Raw genomic sequence first — 16,065 nt, 5'->3', positions numbered from 1 at the left:
AAAAAGATATTTCAACATTAAAAATTTACTAGACGAAATCACATTATAAATTCGAGAAATGGAAAAATATTATTTAATAATAATTTAATATTAAGTATTAATGTCTGTAATCCCTTTTTATTTATGTATTTTTGAGCCAATTCATTAATGAATTCGTAATTAATATTTAAATTTACAAAGATAATGCAACACTCAAATATAAAGAAGCCTTCCAAAAATCATAATAATTTTGAGTATTTCGCCAGGAAACGAAGTCAATGATTTTCTCAAGGTTTTCTTAAATCTTGATATTTTTCTTAATTTCCTGTTTCAGTTGAACACCCTGGCGGATTGTATGATGCGAATGCTCCACGAAATTGGCGAAGCAATCGTGGAACACGAGGTTGAGATTGAAATTTTGTCTCAAATATATAAAAAATGATAAAATATATCGTTAAATGATTGAAACAATAAGATTTATGTTTTTATGATGATTATTGTTTAATAATTATAAAAATTTAATGTTCTTATTAATTTCAATCTATTACAGTTTATTATTAACATTTGTCGATAAAATCAATACAGCCGCGCTTTTTAAAAGGTAGGTGGCAGGACTTTTTTTTCCTTTCCTTAAATAATTCCAGTAATTTTTTTATCAAAAGCAAATCTTATATTTGCTAAACTGAAATATTGGTCAAATAAATGTATTATTTTAAAAGTCTAAATAAATTTTGTGAATTTTTGAATTCTTTGACATCCCGGCAAGAAGTGTGGAATAGAAAAAAATTAAAGTTATCTCATAATCGTATACGAAATTGAAAAATTTTAATTCCATTTAATACCTGATTTTTCAACTTTTTCAAAGTCATCGAAATAAATAAAAAAAAAATTTTTCGAAAAATTAAATTTGCAAAATAACTGCTCCGGAATACCGCCAATAAAATAGGGAAAAAGTTTCGAACAAAAAATGTATGGCGCACTTTTTGATTGGTCCAGCGGATGCTGAGCTACACTCAAAAAGATTTTGGAGAAATTTTCGAAAAATTAAATTCGCGAGATAATCGTTCAAGAATACCGCCATAGTGATTAGAAGAAATTTCTGAACAAAAAATGTATAGCGCACTTTTTGATTGGTCCAGCGGATGCTGAGCTACACTCAAAAAGATTTTGGAAAAATTTTCGAAAAATTAAATTCGAGAGATAATTGATCGGGAATACCGCCAAATTCTTTAGCAAAAAGTAGCGAACAAAAAATGTATGGCGCACTTTTTGGTTGGTCCAGCGGATGCTGAGCTACACTAGAAAATAAATTCGGAAAAATTTTCGGAAAATTAAATTCGCTAGATAATCGTTCGGGAATACCGCCATAGTGATTAGAAGAAAGTTCTGAACAAAAAATGTATGGCGCACTTTTTGATTGGTCCAGCGGATGCTGAGCTACACTGAAAAAGATTTTGGAAAAATTTTCGAAAAATTAAATTCGCGAGATAATCGTTCGGGAATACCGCTAATAAAATAGGGAAAAAGTTTCGAACAAAAAATGTATGGCGCACTTTTTGATTGGTCCAGCGGATGCTGAGCTACACTAGAAAATAAATTCGGAAAAATTTTCGGAAAATTAAATTCGCTAGATAATCGTTCGGGAATACCGCCATAGTGATTAGAAGAAAGTTCTGAACAAAAAATGTATGGCGCACTTTTTGATTGGTCCAGCGGATGCTGAGCTACACTCAAAAAGATTTTGGAAAAATTTTCGAAAAATTAAATTCGAGAGATAATTGATCGGGAATACCGCCAAATTCTTTAGCAAAAAGTAGCGAACAAAAAATGTATGGCGCACTTTTTGGTTGGTCCAGCGGATGCTGAGCTACACTAGAAAATAAATTCGGAAAAATTTTCGGAAAATTAAATTCGCTAGATAATCGTTCGGGAATACCGCCATAGTGATTAGAAGAAAGTTCTGAACAAAAAATGTATGGCGCACTTTTTGATTGGTCCAGCGGATGCTGAGCTACACTCAAAAAGATTTTGGAAAAATTTTCGAAAAATTAAATTCGCGAGATAATCGTTCGGGAATACCGCTAATAAAATAGGGAAAAAGTTTCGAACAAAAAATGTATGGCGCACTTTTTGATTGGTCCAGCGGATGCTGAGCTACACTCAAAAAGATTTTGGAAAAATTTTCGAAAAATTAAATTCGCGAGATAATCGTTCGGGAATACCGCCAATAAAATAGGGAAAAAGTTTCGAACAAAAAATGTATGGCGCACTTTTTGATTGGTCCAGCGGATGCTGAGCTACACTCAAAAAGATTTTGGAAAAATTTTCGAAAAATTAAATTCGAGAGATAATTGATCGGGAATACCGCCAAATTCTTTAGCAAAAAGTAGCGAACAAAAAATGTATGGCGCACTTTTTGGTTGGTCCAGGGGATGCTGAGCTAAACTAGAAAATAAATTCGGAAAAATTTTCGGAAAATTAAATTCGCGAGATAATCGTTCGGGAATACCGCCATAGTGATTAGAAGAAAGTTCTGAACAAAAAATGTATAGCGCACTTTTTGATTGGTCCAGCGGATGCTGAGCTACACTCAAAAAGATTTTGGAAAAATTTTCGAAAAATAAAATTCGCGAGATAATCGTTCAAGAATACCGCCATAGTGATTAGAAGAAAGTTCTGAACAAAAAATGTATGGCGCACTTTTTGATTGGTCCAGCGGATGCTGAGCTACACTCAAAAAGATTTTGGAAAAATTTTCGAAAAATTAAATTCGAGAGATAATTGATCGGGAATACCGCCAAATTCTTTAGCAAAAAGTAGCGAACAAAAAATGTATGGCGCACTTTTTGGTTGGTCCAGGGGATGCTGAGCTAAACGAGAAAATAAATTCGGAAAAATTTTCGGAAAATTAAATTCGCTAGATAATCGTTCGGGAATACCGCCATAGTGATTAGAAGAAAGTTCTGAACAAAAAATGTATAGCGCACTTTTTGATTGGTCCAGCGGATGCTGAGCTACACTCAAAAAGATTTTGGAAAAATTTTCGAAAAATTAAATTCGAGAGATAATTGATCGGGAATACCGCCAAATTCTTTAGCAAAAAGTAGCGAACAAAACATGTATGGCGCACTTTTTGGTTGGTCCAGGGGATGCTGAGCTAAACTAGAAAATAAATTCGGAAAAATTTTCGGAAACTTAAATTCGCGAGATAATCGTTCGGGAATACCGCCATAGTGATTAGAAGAAAGTTCTGAACAAAAAATGTATAGCGCACTTTTTGATTGGTCCAGCGGATGCTGAGCTACACTCAAAAAGATTTTGGAAAAATTTTCGAAAAATAAAATTCGCGAGATAATCGTTCAAGAATACCGCCATAGTGATTAGAAGAAAGTTCTGAACAAAAAATGTATAGCGCACTTTTTGATTGGTCCAGCGGATGCTGAGCTACACTCAAAAAGATTTTGGAAAAATTTTCGAAAAATTAAATTCGCGAGATAATCGTTCGGGAATACCGCTAATAAAATAGGGAAAAAGTTTCGAACAAAAAATGTATGGCGCACTTTTTGATTGGTCCAGCGGATGCTGAGCTACACTCAAAAAGATTTTGGAAAAATTTTCGAAAAATTAAATTCGAGAGATAATTGATCGGGAATACCGCCAAATTCTTTAGCAAAAAGTAGCGAACAAAAAATGTATGGCGCACTTTTTGATTGGTCCAGCGGATGCTGAGCTACACTAGAAAATAAATTCGGAAAAATTTTCGGAAAATTAAATTCGCTAGATAATCGTTCGGGAATACCGCCATAGTGATTAGAAGAAAGTTCTGAAAAAAAAATGTATGGCGCACTTTTTGATTGGTCCAGCGGATGCTGAGCTACACTCAAAAAGATTTTGGAAAAATTTTCGAAAAATTAAATTCGCGAGATAATCGTTCAGGAATACCGCCAATAAAATAGGGAAAAAGTTTCGAACAAAAAATGTATGGCGCACTTTTTGATTGGTCCAGCGGATGCTGAGCTACACTCAAAAAGATTTTGGAAAAATTTTCGAAAAATTAAATTCGAGAGATAATTGATCGGGAATACCGCCAAATTCTTTAGCAAAAAGTAGCGAACATAAAATGTATGGCGCACTTTTTGGTTGGTCCAGGGGATGCTGAGCTAAACTAGAAAATAAATTCGGAAAAATTTTCGGAAAATTAAATTCGCTAGATAATCGTTCGGGAATACCGCCATAGTGATTAGAAGAAAGTTCTGAACAAAAAATGTATGGCGCACTTTTTGATTGGTCCAGCGGATGCTGAGCTACACTCAAAAAGATTTTGGAAAAATTTTCGAAAAATTAAATTCGCGAGATAATCGTTCGGGAATACCGCCAATAAAATAGGGAAAAAGTTTCGAACAAAAAATGTATGGCGCACTTTTTGATTGGTCCAGCGGATGCTGAGCTACACTCAAAAAGATTTTGGAAAAATTTTCGAAAAATTAAATTCGAGAGATAATTGATCGGGAATACCGCCAAATTCTTTAGCAAAAAGTAGCGAACAAAAAATGTATGGCGCACTTTTTGGTTGGTCCAGGGGATGCTGAGCTAAACTAGAAAATAAATTCGGAAAAATTTTCGGAAAATTAAATTCGCGAGATAATCGTTCGGGAATACCGCCATAGTGATTAGAAGAAAGTTCTGAACAAAAAATGTATAGCGCACTTTTTGATTGGTCCAGCGGATGCTGAGCTACACTCAAAAAGATTTTGGAAAAATTTTCGAAAAATAAAATTCGCGAGATAATCGTTCAAGAATACCGCCATAGTGATTAGAAGAAAGTTCTGAACAAAAAATGTATAGCGCACTTTTTGATTGGTCCAGCGGATGCTGAGCTACACTCAAAAAGATTTTGGAAAAATTTTCGAAAAATTAAATTCGCGAGATAATCGTTCGGGAATACCGCTAATAAAATAGGGAAAAAGTTTCGAACAAAAAATGTATGGCGCACTTTTTGATTGGTCCAGCGGATGCTGAGCTACACTCAAAAAGATTTTGGAAAAATTTTCGAAAAATTAAATTCGAGAGATAATTGATCGGGAATACCGCCAAATTCTTTAGCAAAAAGTAGCGAACAAAAAATGTATGGCGCACTTTTTGGTTGGTCCAGGGGATGCTGAGCTAAACTAGAAAATAAATTCGGAAAAATTTTCGGAAAATTAAATTCGCTAGATAATCGTTCAAGAATACCGCCATAGTGATTAGAAGAAAGTTCTGAACAAAAAATGTATGGCGCACTTTTTGATTGGTCCAGCGGATGCTGAGCTACACTCAAAAAAATTTTCGAAAAATTTTCGAAAAATTAAATTCGCGAGATAATCGTTCGGGAATACCGCTAATAAAATAGGGAAAAAGTTTCGAACAAAAAATGTATGGCGCACTTTTTGATTGGTCCAGCGGATGCTGAGCTACACTCAAAAAGATTTTGGAAAAATTTTCGAAAAATTAAATTCGAGAGATAATTGATCGGGAATAACGCCAAATTCTTTAGCAAAAAGTAGCGAACAAAAAATGTATGGCGCACTTTTTGATTGGTCCAGCGGATGCTGAGCTACACTAGAAAATAAATTCGGAAAAATTTTCGGAAAATTAAATTCGCTAGATAATCGTTCGGGAATACCGCCATAGTGATTAGAAGAAAGTTCTGAACAAAAAATGTATGGCGCACTTTTTGATTGGTCCAGCGGATGCTGAGCTACACTGAAAAAGATTTTGGAAAAATTTTCGAAAAATTAAATTCGCGAGATAATCGTTCGGGAATACCGCTAATAAAATAGGGAAAAAGTTTCGAACAAAAAATGTATGGCGCACTTTTTGATTGGTCCAGCGGATGCTGAGCTACACTCAAAAAGATTTTGGAAAAATTTTCGGAAAATTAAATTCGCTAGATAATCGTTCAAGAATACCGCCATAGTGATTAGAAGAAAGTTCTGAACAAAAAATGTATGGCGCACTTTTTGATTGGTCCAGCGGATGCTGAGCTACACTCAAAAAGATTTTGGAAAAATTTTCGAAAAATTAAATTCGCGAGATAATCGTTCGGGAATACCGCCAATAAAATAGGGAAAAAGTTTCGAACAAAAAATGTATGGCGCACTTTTTGATTGGTCCAGCGGATGCTGAGCTACACTCAAAAAGATTTTGGAGAAATTTTCGAAAAATTAAATTCGCGAGATAATCGTTCAAGAATACCGCCATAGTGATTAGAAGAAATTTCTGAACAAAAAATGTATAGCGCACTTTTTGATTGGTCCAGCGGATGCTGAGCTACACTCAAAAAGATTTTGGAAAAATTTTCGAAAAATTAAATTCGAGAGATAATCGTTCGGGAATACCGCCAATAAAATAGGGAAAAAGTTTCGAACAAAAAATGTATGGCGCACTTTTTGATTGGTCCAGCGGATGCTGAGCTACACTCAAAAAGATTTTGGAAAAATTTTCGAAAAATTAAATTCGCGAGATAATCGTTCGGGAATACCGCCAATAAAATAGGGAAAAAGTTTCGAACAAAAAATGTATGGCGCACTTTTTGATTGGTCCAGCGGATGCTGAGCTACACTCAAAAAGATTTTGGAAAAATTTTCGAAAAATTAAATTCGAGAGATAATTGATCGGGAATACCGCCAAATTCTTTAGCAAAAAGTAGCGAACAAAAAATGTATGGCGCACTTTTTGGTTGGTACATGGGATGCTGAGCTAAACTAGAAAATAAATTCGGAAAAATTTTCGGAAAATTAAATTCGCTAGATAATCGTTCAAGAATACCGCCATAGTGATTAGAAGAAAGTTCTGAACAAAAAATGTATGGCGCACTTTTTGATTGGTCCAGCGGATGCTGAGCTACACTCAAAAAGATTTTGGAAAAATTTTCGAAAAATTAAATTCGAGAGATAATTGATCGGGAATACCGCCAAATTCTTTAGCAAAAAGTAGCGAACAAAAAATGTATGGCGCACTTTTTGGTTGGTCCAGGGGATGCTGAGCTAAACTAGAAAATAAATTCGGAAAAATTTTCGGAAAATTAAATTCGCGAGATAATCGTTCGGGAATACCGCCATAGTGATTAGAAGAAAGTTCTGAACAAAAAATGTATAGCGCACTTTTTGATTGGTCCAGCGGATGCTGAGCTACACTCAAAAAGATTTTGGAAAAATTTTCGAAAAATAAAATTCGCGAGATAATCGTTCAAGAATACCGCCATAGTGATTAGAAGAAAGTTCTGAACAAAAAATGTATGGCGCACTTTTTGATTGGTCCAGCGGATGCTGAGCTACACTGAAAAAGATTTTGGAAAAATTTTCGAAAAATTAAATTCGCGAGATAATCGTTCGGGAATACCGCTAATAAAATAGGGAAAAAGTTTCGAACAAAAAATGTATGGCGCACTTTTTGATTGGTCCAGCGGATGCTGAGCTACACTAGAAAATAAATTCGGAAAAATTTTCGGAAAATTAAATTCGCTAGATAATCGTTCGGGAATACCGCCATAGTGATTAGAAGAAAGTTCTGAACAAAAAATGTATGGCGCACTTTTTGATTGGTCCAGCGGATGCTGAGCTACACTGAAAAAGATTTTGGAAAAATTTTCGAAAAATTAAATTCGCGAGATAATCGTTCGGGAATACCGCTAATAAAATAGGGAAAAAGTTTCGAACAAAAAATGTATGGCGCACTTTTTGATTGGTCCAGCGGATGCTGAGCTACACTAGAAAATAAATTCGGAAAAATTTTCGGAAAATTAAATTCGCTAGATAATCGTTCGGGAATACCGCCATAGTGATTAGAAGAAAGTTCTGAACAAAAAATGTATGGCGCACTTTTTGATTGGTCCAGCGGATGCTGAGCTACACTCAAAAAGATTTTGGAAAAATTTTCGAAAAATTAAATTCGAGAGATAATTGATCGGGAATACCGCCAAATTCTTTAGCAAAAAGTAGCGAACAAAAAATGTATGGCGCACTTTTTGGTTGGTCCAGCGGATGCTGAGCTACACTAGAAAATAAATTCGGAAAAATTTTCGGAAAATTAAATTCGCTAGATAATCGTTCGGGAATACCGCCATAGTGATTAGAAGAAAGTTCTGAACAAAAAATGTATGGCGCACTTTTTGATTGGTCCAGCGGATGCTGAGCTACACTGAAAAAGATTTTGGAAAAATTTTCGAAAAATTAAATTCGCGAGATAATCGTTCGGGAATACCGCTAATAAAATAGGGAAAAAGTTTCGAACAAAAAATGTATGGCGCACTTTTTGATTGGTCCAGCGGATGCTGAGCTACACTCAAAAAGATTTTGGAAAAATTTTCGAAAAATAAAATTCGCGAGATAATCGTTCAAGAATACCGCCATAGTGATTAGAAGAAAGTTCTGAACAAAAAATGTATAGCGCACTTTTTGATTGGTCCAGCGGATGCTGAGCTACACTCAAAAAGATTTTGGAAAAATTTTCGAAAAATAAAATTCGCGAGATAATCGTTCAAGAATACCGCCATAGTGATTAGAAGAAAGTTCTGAACAAAAAATGTATAGCGCACTTTTTGATTGGTCCAGCGGATGCTGAGCTACACTCAAAAAGATTTTGGAAAAATTTTCGAAAAATTAAATTCGCGAGATAATCGTTCGGGAATACCGCTAATAAAATAGGGAAAAAGTTTCGAACAAAAAATGTATGGCGCACTTTTTGATTGGTCCAGCGGATGCTGAGCTACACTCAAAAAGATTTTGGAAAAATTTTCGAAAAATTAAATTCGCGAGATAATCGTTCGGGAATACCGCCAATAAAATAGGGAAAAAGTTTCGAACAAAAAATGTATGGCGCACTTTTTGATTGGTCCAGCGGATGCTGAGCTACACTCAAAAAGATTTTGGAAAAATTTTCGAAAAATTAAATTCGAGAGATAATTGATCGGGAATACCGCCAAATTCTTTAGCAAAAAGTAGCGAACAAAAAATGTATGGCGCACTTTTTGGTTGGTCCAGGGGATGCTGAGCTAAACTAGAAAATAAATTCGGAAAAATTTTCGGAAAATTAAATTCGCGAGATAATCGTTCGGGAATACCGCCATAGTGATTAGAAGAAAGTTCTGAACAAAAAATGTATAGCGCACTTTTTGATTGGTCCAGCGGATGCTGAGCTACACTCAAAAAGATTTTGGAAAAATTTTCGAAAAATAAAATTCGCGAGATAATCGTTCAAGAATACCGCCATAGTGATTAGAAGAAAGTTCTGAACAAAAAATGTATGGCGCACTTTTTGATTGGTCCAGCGGATGCTGAGCTACACTCAAAAAGATTTTGGAAAAATTTTCGAAAAATTAAATTCGAGAGATAATTGATCGGGAATACCGCCAAATTCTTTAGCAAAAAGTAGCGAACAAAAAATGTATGGCGCACTTTTTGGTTGGTCCAGCGGATGCTGAGCTACACTAGAAAATAAATTCGGAAAAATTTTCGGAAAATTAAATTCGCTAGATAATCGTTCGGGAATACCGCCATAGTGATTAGAAGAAAGTTCTGAACAAAAAATGTATGGCGCACTTTTTGATTGGTCCAGCGGATGCTGAGCTACACTGAAAAAGATTTTGGAAAAATTTTCGAAAAATTAAATTCGCGAGATAATCGTTCGGGAATACCGCTAATAAAATAGGGAAAAAGTTTCGAACAAAAAATGTATGGCGCACTTTTTGATTGGTCCAGCGGATGCTGAGCTACACTAGAAAATAAATTCGGAAAAATTTTCGGAAAATTAAATTCGCTAGATAATCGTTCGGGAATACCGCCATAGTGATTAGAAGAAAGTTCTGAACAAAAAATGTATGGCGCACTTTTTGATTGGTCCAGCGGATGCTGAGCTACACTCAAAAAGATTTTGGAAAAATTTTCGAAAAATAAAATTCGCGAGATAATCGTTCAAGAATACCGCCATAGTGATTAGAAGAAAGTTCTGAACAAAAAATGTATGGCGCACTTTTTGATTGGTCCAGCGGATGCTGAGCTACACTCAAAAAGATTTTGGAAAAATTTTCGAAAAATTAAATTCGAGAGATAATTGATCGGGAATACCGCCAAATTCTTTAGCAAAAAGTAGCGAACAAAAAATGTATGGCGCACTTTTTGGTTGGTCCAGGGGATGCTGAGCTAAACTAGAAAATAAATTCGGAAAAATTTTCGGAAAATTAAATTCGCGAGATAATCGTTCGGGAATACCGCCATAGTGATTAGAAGAAAGTTCTGAACAAAAAATGTATAGCGCACTTTTTGATTGGTCCAGCGGATGCTGAGCTACACTCAAAAAGATTTTGGAAAAATTTTCGAAAAATAAAATTCGCGAGATAATCGTTCAAGAATACCGCCATAGTGATTAGAAGAAAGTTCTGAACAAAAAATGTATGGCGCACTTTTTGATTGGTCCAGCGGATGCTGAGCTACACTCAAAAAGATTTTGGAAAAATTTTCGAAAAATTAAATTCGAGAGATAATTGATCGGGAATACCGCCAAATTCTTTAGCAAAAAGTAGCGAACAAAAAATGTATGGCGCACTTTTTGGTTGGTCCAGGGGATGCTGAGCTAAACGAGAAAATAAATTCGGAAAAATTTTCGGAAAATTAAATTCGCTAGATAATCGTTCGGGAATACCGCCATAGTGATTAGAAGAAAGTTCTGAACAAAAAATGTATAGCGCACTTTTTGATTGGTCCAGCGGATGCTGAGCTACACTCAAAAAGATTTTGGAAAAATTTTCGAAAAATTAAATTCGCGAGATAATCGTTCGGGAATACCGCTAATAAAATAGGGAAAAAGTTTCGAACAAAAAATGTATGGCGCACTTTTTGATTGGTCCAGCGGATGCTGAGCTACACTCAAAAAGATTTTGGAAAAATTTTCGAAAAATTAAATTCGAGAGATAATTGATCGGGAATACCGCCAAATTCTTTAGCAAAAAGTAGCGAACAAAAAATGTATGGCGCACTTTTTGATTGGTCCAGCGGATGCTGAGCTACACTAGAAAATAAATTCGGAAAAATTTTCGGAAAATTAAATTCGCTAGATAATCGTTCGGGAATACCGCCATAGTGATTAGAAGAAAGTTCTGAAAAAAAAATGTATGGCGCACTTTTTGATTGGTCCAGCGGATGCTGAGCTACACTCAAAAAGATTTTGGAAAAATTTTCGAAAAATTAAATTCGCGAGATAATCGTTCAGGAATACCGCCAATAAAATAGGGAAAAAGTTTCGAACAAAAAATGTATGGCGCACTTTTTGATTGGTCCAGCGGATGCTGAGCTACACTCAAAAAGATTTTGGAAAAATTTTCGAAAAATTAAATTCGAGAGATAATTGATCGGGAATACCGCCAAATTCTTTAGCAAAAAGTAGCGAACAAAAAATGTATGGCGCACTTTTTGGTTGGTCCAGGGGATGCTGAGCTAAACTAGAAAATAAATTCGGAAAAATTTTCGGAAAATTAAATTCGCTAGATAATCGTTCGGGAATACCGCCATAGTGATTAGAAGAAAGTTCTGAACAAAAAATGTATGGCGCACTTTTTGATTGGTCCAGCGGATGCTGAGCTACACTCAAAAAGATTTTGGAAAAATTTTCGAAAAATTAAATTCGCGAGATAATCGTTCGGGAATACCGCCAATAAAATAGGGAAAAAGTTTCGAACAAAAAATGTATGGCGCACTTTTTGATTGGTCCAGCGGATGCTGAGCTACACTCAAAAAGATTTTGGAAAAATTTTCGAAAAATTAAATTCGAGAGATAATTGATCGGGAATACCGCCAAATTCTTTAGCAAAAAGTAGCGAACAAAAAATGTATGGCGCACTTTTTGGTTGGTCCAGGGGATGCTGAGCTAAACTAGAAAATAAATTCGGAAAAATTTTCGGAAAATTAAATTCGCGAGATAATCGTTCGGGAATACCGCCATAGTGATTAGAAGAAAGTTCTGAACAAAAAATGTATAGCGCACTTTTTGATTGGTCCAGCGGATGCTGAGCTACACTCAAAAAGATTTTGGAAAAATTTTCGAAAAATAAAATTCGCGAGATAATCGTTCAAGAATACCGCCATAGTGATTAGAAGAAAGTTCTGAACAAAAAATGTATAGCGCACTTTTTGATTGGTCCAGCGGATGCTGAGCTACACTCAAAAAGATTTTGGAAAAATTTTCGAAAAATTAAATTCGCGAGATAATCGTTCGGGAATACCGCTAATAAAATAGGGAAAAAGTTTCGAACAAAAAATGTATGGCGCACTTTTTGATTGGTCCAGCGGATGCTGAGCTACACTCAAAAAGATTTTGGAAAAATTTTCGAAAAATTAAATTCGAGAGATAATTGATCGGGAATACCGCCAAATTCTTTAGCAAAAAGTAGCGAACAAAAAATGTATGGCGCACTTTTTGGTTGGTCCAGGGGATGCTGAGCTAAACTAGAAAATAAATTCGGAAAAATTTTCGGAAAATTAAATTCGCTAGATAATCGTTCAAGAATACCGCCATAGTGATTAGAAGAAAGTTCTGAACAAAAAATGTATGGCGCACTTTTTGATTGGTCCAGCGGATGCTGAGCTACACTCAAAAAAATTTTCGAAAAATTTTCGAAAAATTAAATTCGCGAGATAATCGTTCGGGAATACCGCTAATAAAATAGGGAAAAAGTTTCGAACAAAAAATGTATGGCGCACTTTTTGATTGGTCCAGCGGATGCTGAGCTACACTCAAAAAGATTTTGGAAAAATTTTCGAAAAATTAAATTCGAGAGATAATTGATCGGGAATAACGCCAAATTCTTTAGCAAAAAGTAGCGAACAAAAAATGTATGGTGCACTTTTTGATTGGTCCAGCGGATGCTGAGCTACACTAGAAAATAAATTCGGAAAAATTTTCGGAAAATTAAATTCGCTAGATAATCGTTCGGGAATACCGCCATAGTGATTAGAAGAAAGTTCTGAACAAAAAATGTATGGCGCACTTTTTGATTGGTCCAGCGGATGCTGAGCTACACTGAAAAAGATTTTGGAAAAATTTTCGAAAAATTAAATTCGCGAGATAATCGTTCGGGAATACCGCTAATAAAATAGGGAAAAAGTTTCGAACAAAAAATGTATGGCGCACTTTTTGATTGGTCCAGCGGATGCTGAGCTACACTCAAAAAGATTTTGGAAAAATTTTCGAAAAATTAAATTTGCGAGATAATCGTTCAAGAATACCGCCATAGTGATTAGAAGAAAGTTCTGAACAAAAAATGTATGGCGCACTTTTTGATTGGTCCAGCGGATGCTGAGCTACACTCAAAAAGATTTTGGAAAAATTTTCGAAAAATTAAATTCGAGAGATAATTGATCGGGAATACCGCCAAATTCTTTAGCAAAAAGTAGCGAACAAAAAATGTATGGCGCACTTTTTGGTTGGTCCAGCGGATGCTGAGCTACACTAGAAAATAAATTCGGAAAAATTTTCGGAAAATTAAATTCGCTAGATAATCGTTCGGGAATACCGCCATAGTGATTAGAAGAAAGTTCTGAACAAAAAATGTATGGCGCACTTTTTGATTGGTCCAGCGGATGCTGAGCTACACTCAAAAAGATTTTGGAAAAATTTTCGAAAAATTAAATTCGCGAGATAATCGTTCGGGAATACCGCCAATAAAATAGGGAAAAAGTTTCGAACAAAAAATGTATGGCGCACTTTTTGATTGGTCCAGCGGATGCTGAGCTACACTCAAAAAGATTTTGGAAAAATTTTCGAAAAATTAAATTCGAGAGATAATTGATCGGGAATACCGCCAAATTCTTTAGCAAAAAGTAGCGAACAAAAAATGTATGGCGCACTTTTTGGTTGGTCCAGGGGATGCTGAGCTAAACTAGAAAATAAATTCGGAAAAATTTTCGGAAAATTAAATTCGCGAGATAATCGTTCGGGAATACCGCCATAGTGATTAGAAGAAAGTTCTGAACAAAAAATGTATAGCGCACTTTTTGATTGGTCCAGCGGATGCTGAGCTACACTCAAAAAGATTTTGGAAAAATTTTCGAAAAATAAAATTCGCGAGATAATCGTTCAAGAATACCGCCATAGTGATAAGAAGAAAGTTCTGAACAAAAAATGTATAGCGCACTTTTTGATTGGTCCAGCGGATGCTGAGCTACACTCAAAAAGATTTTGGAAAAATTTTCGAAAAATAAAATTCGCGAGATAATCGTTCAAGAATACCGCCATAGTGATTAGAAGAAAGTTCTGAACAAAAAATGTATAGCGCACTTTTTGATTGGTCCAGCGGATGCTGAGCTACACTCAAAAAGATTTTGGAAAAATTTTCGAAAAATTAAATTCGCGAGATAATCGTTCGGGAATACCGCTAATAAAATAGGGAAAAAGTTTCGAACAAAAAATGTATGGCGCACTTTTTGATTGGTCCAGCGGATGCTGAGCTACACTCAAAAAGATTTGGGAAAAATTTTCGAAAAATTAAATTCGCGAGATAATCGTTCGGGAATACCGCTAATAAAATAGGGAAAAAGTTTCGAACAAAAAATGTATGGCGCACTTTTTGGTTGGTCCAGGGGATGCTGAGCTAAACTAGAAAATAAATTCGGAAAAATTTTCGGAAAATTAAATTCGCTAGATAATCGTTCGGGAATACCGCCATAGTGATTAGAAGAAAGTTCTGAACAAAAAATGTATGCCGCACTTTTTGATTGGTCCAGCGGATGCTGAGCTACACTCAAAAAGATTTTGGAAAAATTTTCGAAAAATTAAATTCGCGAGATAATCGTTCAGGAATACCGCCAATAAAATAGGGAAAAAGTTTCGAACAAAAAATGTATGGCGCACTTTTTGATTGGTCCAGCGGATGCTGAGCTACACTAGAAAATAAATTCGGAAAAATTTTCGGAAAATTAAATTCGCTAGATAATCGTTCGGGAATACCGCCATAGTGATTAGAAGAAAGTTCTGAACAAAAAATGTATGGCGCACTTTTTGATTGGTCCAGCGGATGCTGAGCTACACTGAAAAAGATTTTGGAAAAATTTTCGAAAAATTAAATTCGCGAGATAATCGTTCGGGAATACCGCTAATAAAATAGGGAAAAAGTTTCGAACAAAAAATGTATGGCGCACTTTTTGATTGGTCCAGCGGATGCTGAGCTACACTCAAAAAGATTTTGGAAAAATTTTCGAAAAATTAAATTTGCGAGATAATCGTTCAAGAATACCGCCATAGTGATTAGAAGAAAGTTCTGAACAAAAAATGTATGGCGCACTTTTTGATTGGTCCAGCGGATGCTGAGCTACACTCAAAAAGATTTTGGAAAAATTTTCGAAAAATTAAATTCGAGAGATAATTGATCGGGAATACCGCCAAATTCTTTAGCAAAAAGTAGCGAACAAAAAATGTATGGCGCACTTTTTGGTTGGTCCAGCGGATGCTGAGCTACACTAGAAAATAAATTCGGAAAAATTTTCGGAAAATTAAATTCGCTAGATAATCGTTCGGGAATACCGCCATAGTGATTAGAAGAAAGTTCTGAACAAAAAATGTATGGCGCACTTTTTGATTGGTCCAGCGGATGCTGAGCTACACTCAAAAAGATTTTGGAAAAATTTTCGAAAAATTAAATTCGCGAGATAATCGTTCGGGAATACCGCCAATAAAATAGGGAAAAAGTTTCGAACAAAAAATGTATGGCGCACTTTTTGATTGGTCCAGCGGATGCTGAGCTACACTCAAAAAGATTTTGGAAAAATTTTCGAAAAATTAAATTCGAGAGATAATTGATCGGGAATACCGCCAAATTCTTTAGCAAAAAGTAGCGAACAAAAAATGTATGGCGCACTTTTTGGTTGGTCCAGGGGATGCTGAGCTAAACTAGAAAATAAATTCGGAAAAATTTTCGGAAAATTAAATTCGCGAGATAATCGTTCGGGAATACCGCCATAGTGATTAGAAGAAAGTTCTGAACAAAAAATGTATAGCGCACTTTTTGATTGGTCCAGCGGATGCTGAGCTACACTCAAAAAGATTTTGGAAAAATTTTCG

This window comes from Leptopilina boulardi, unplaced genomic scaffold (genome assembly GCF_019393585.1).
Source record: "Leptopilina boulardi isolate dan_hultmark-lab unplaced genomic scaffold, ZJU_Lbou_2.1 LbouV2_169, whole genome shotgun sequence".
Classification (NCBI taxonomy): Eukaryota; Metazoa; Arthropoda; class Insecta; order Hymenoptera; family Figitidae; genus Leptopilina; species Leptopilina boulardi.
Note: the sequence above shows the minus strand (reverse complement) of the source record.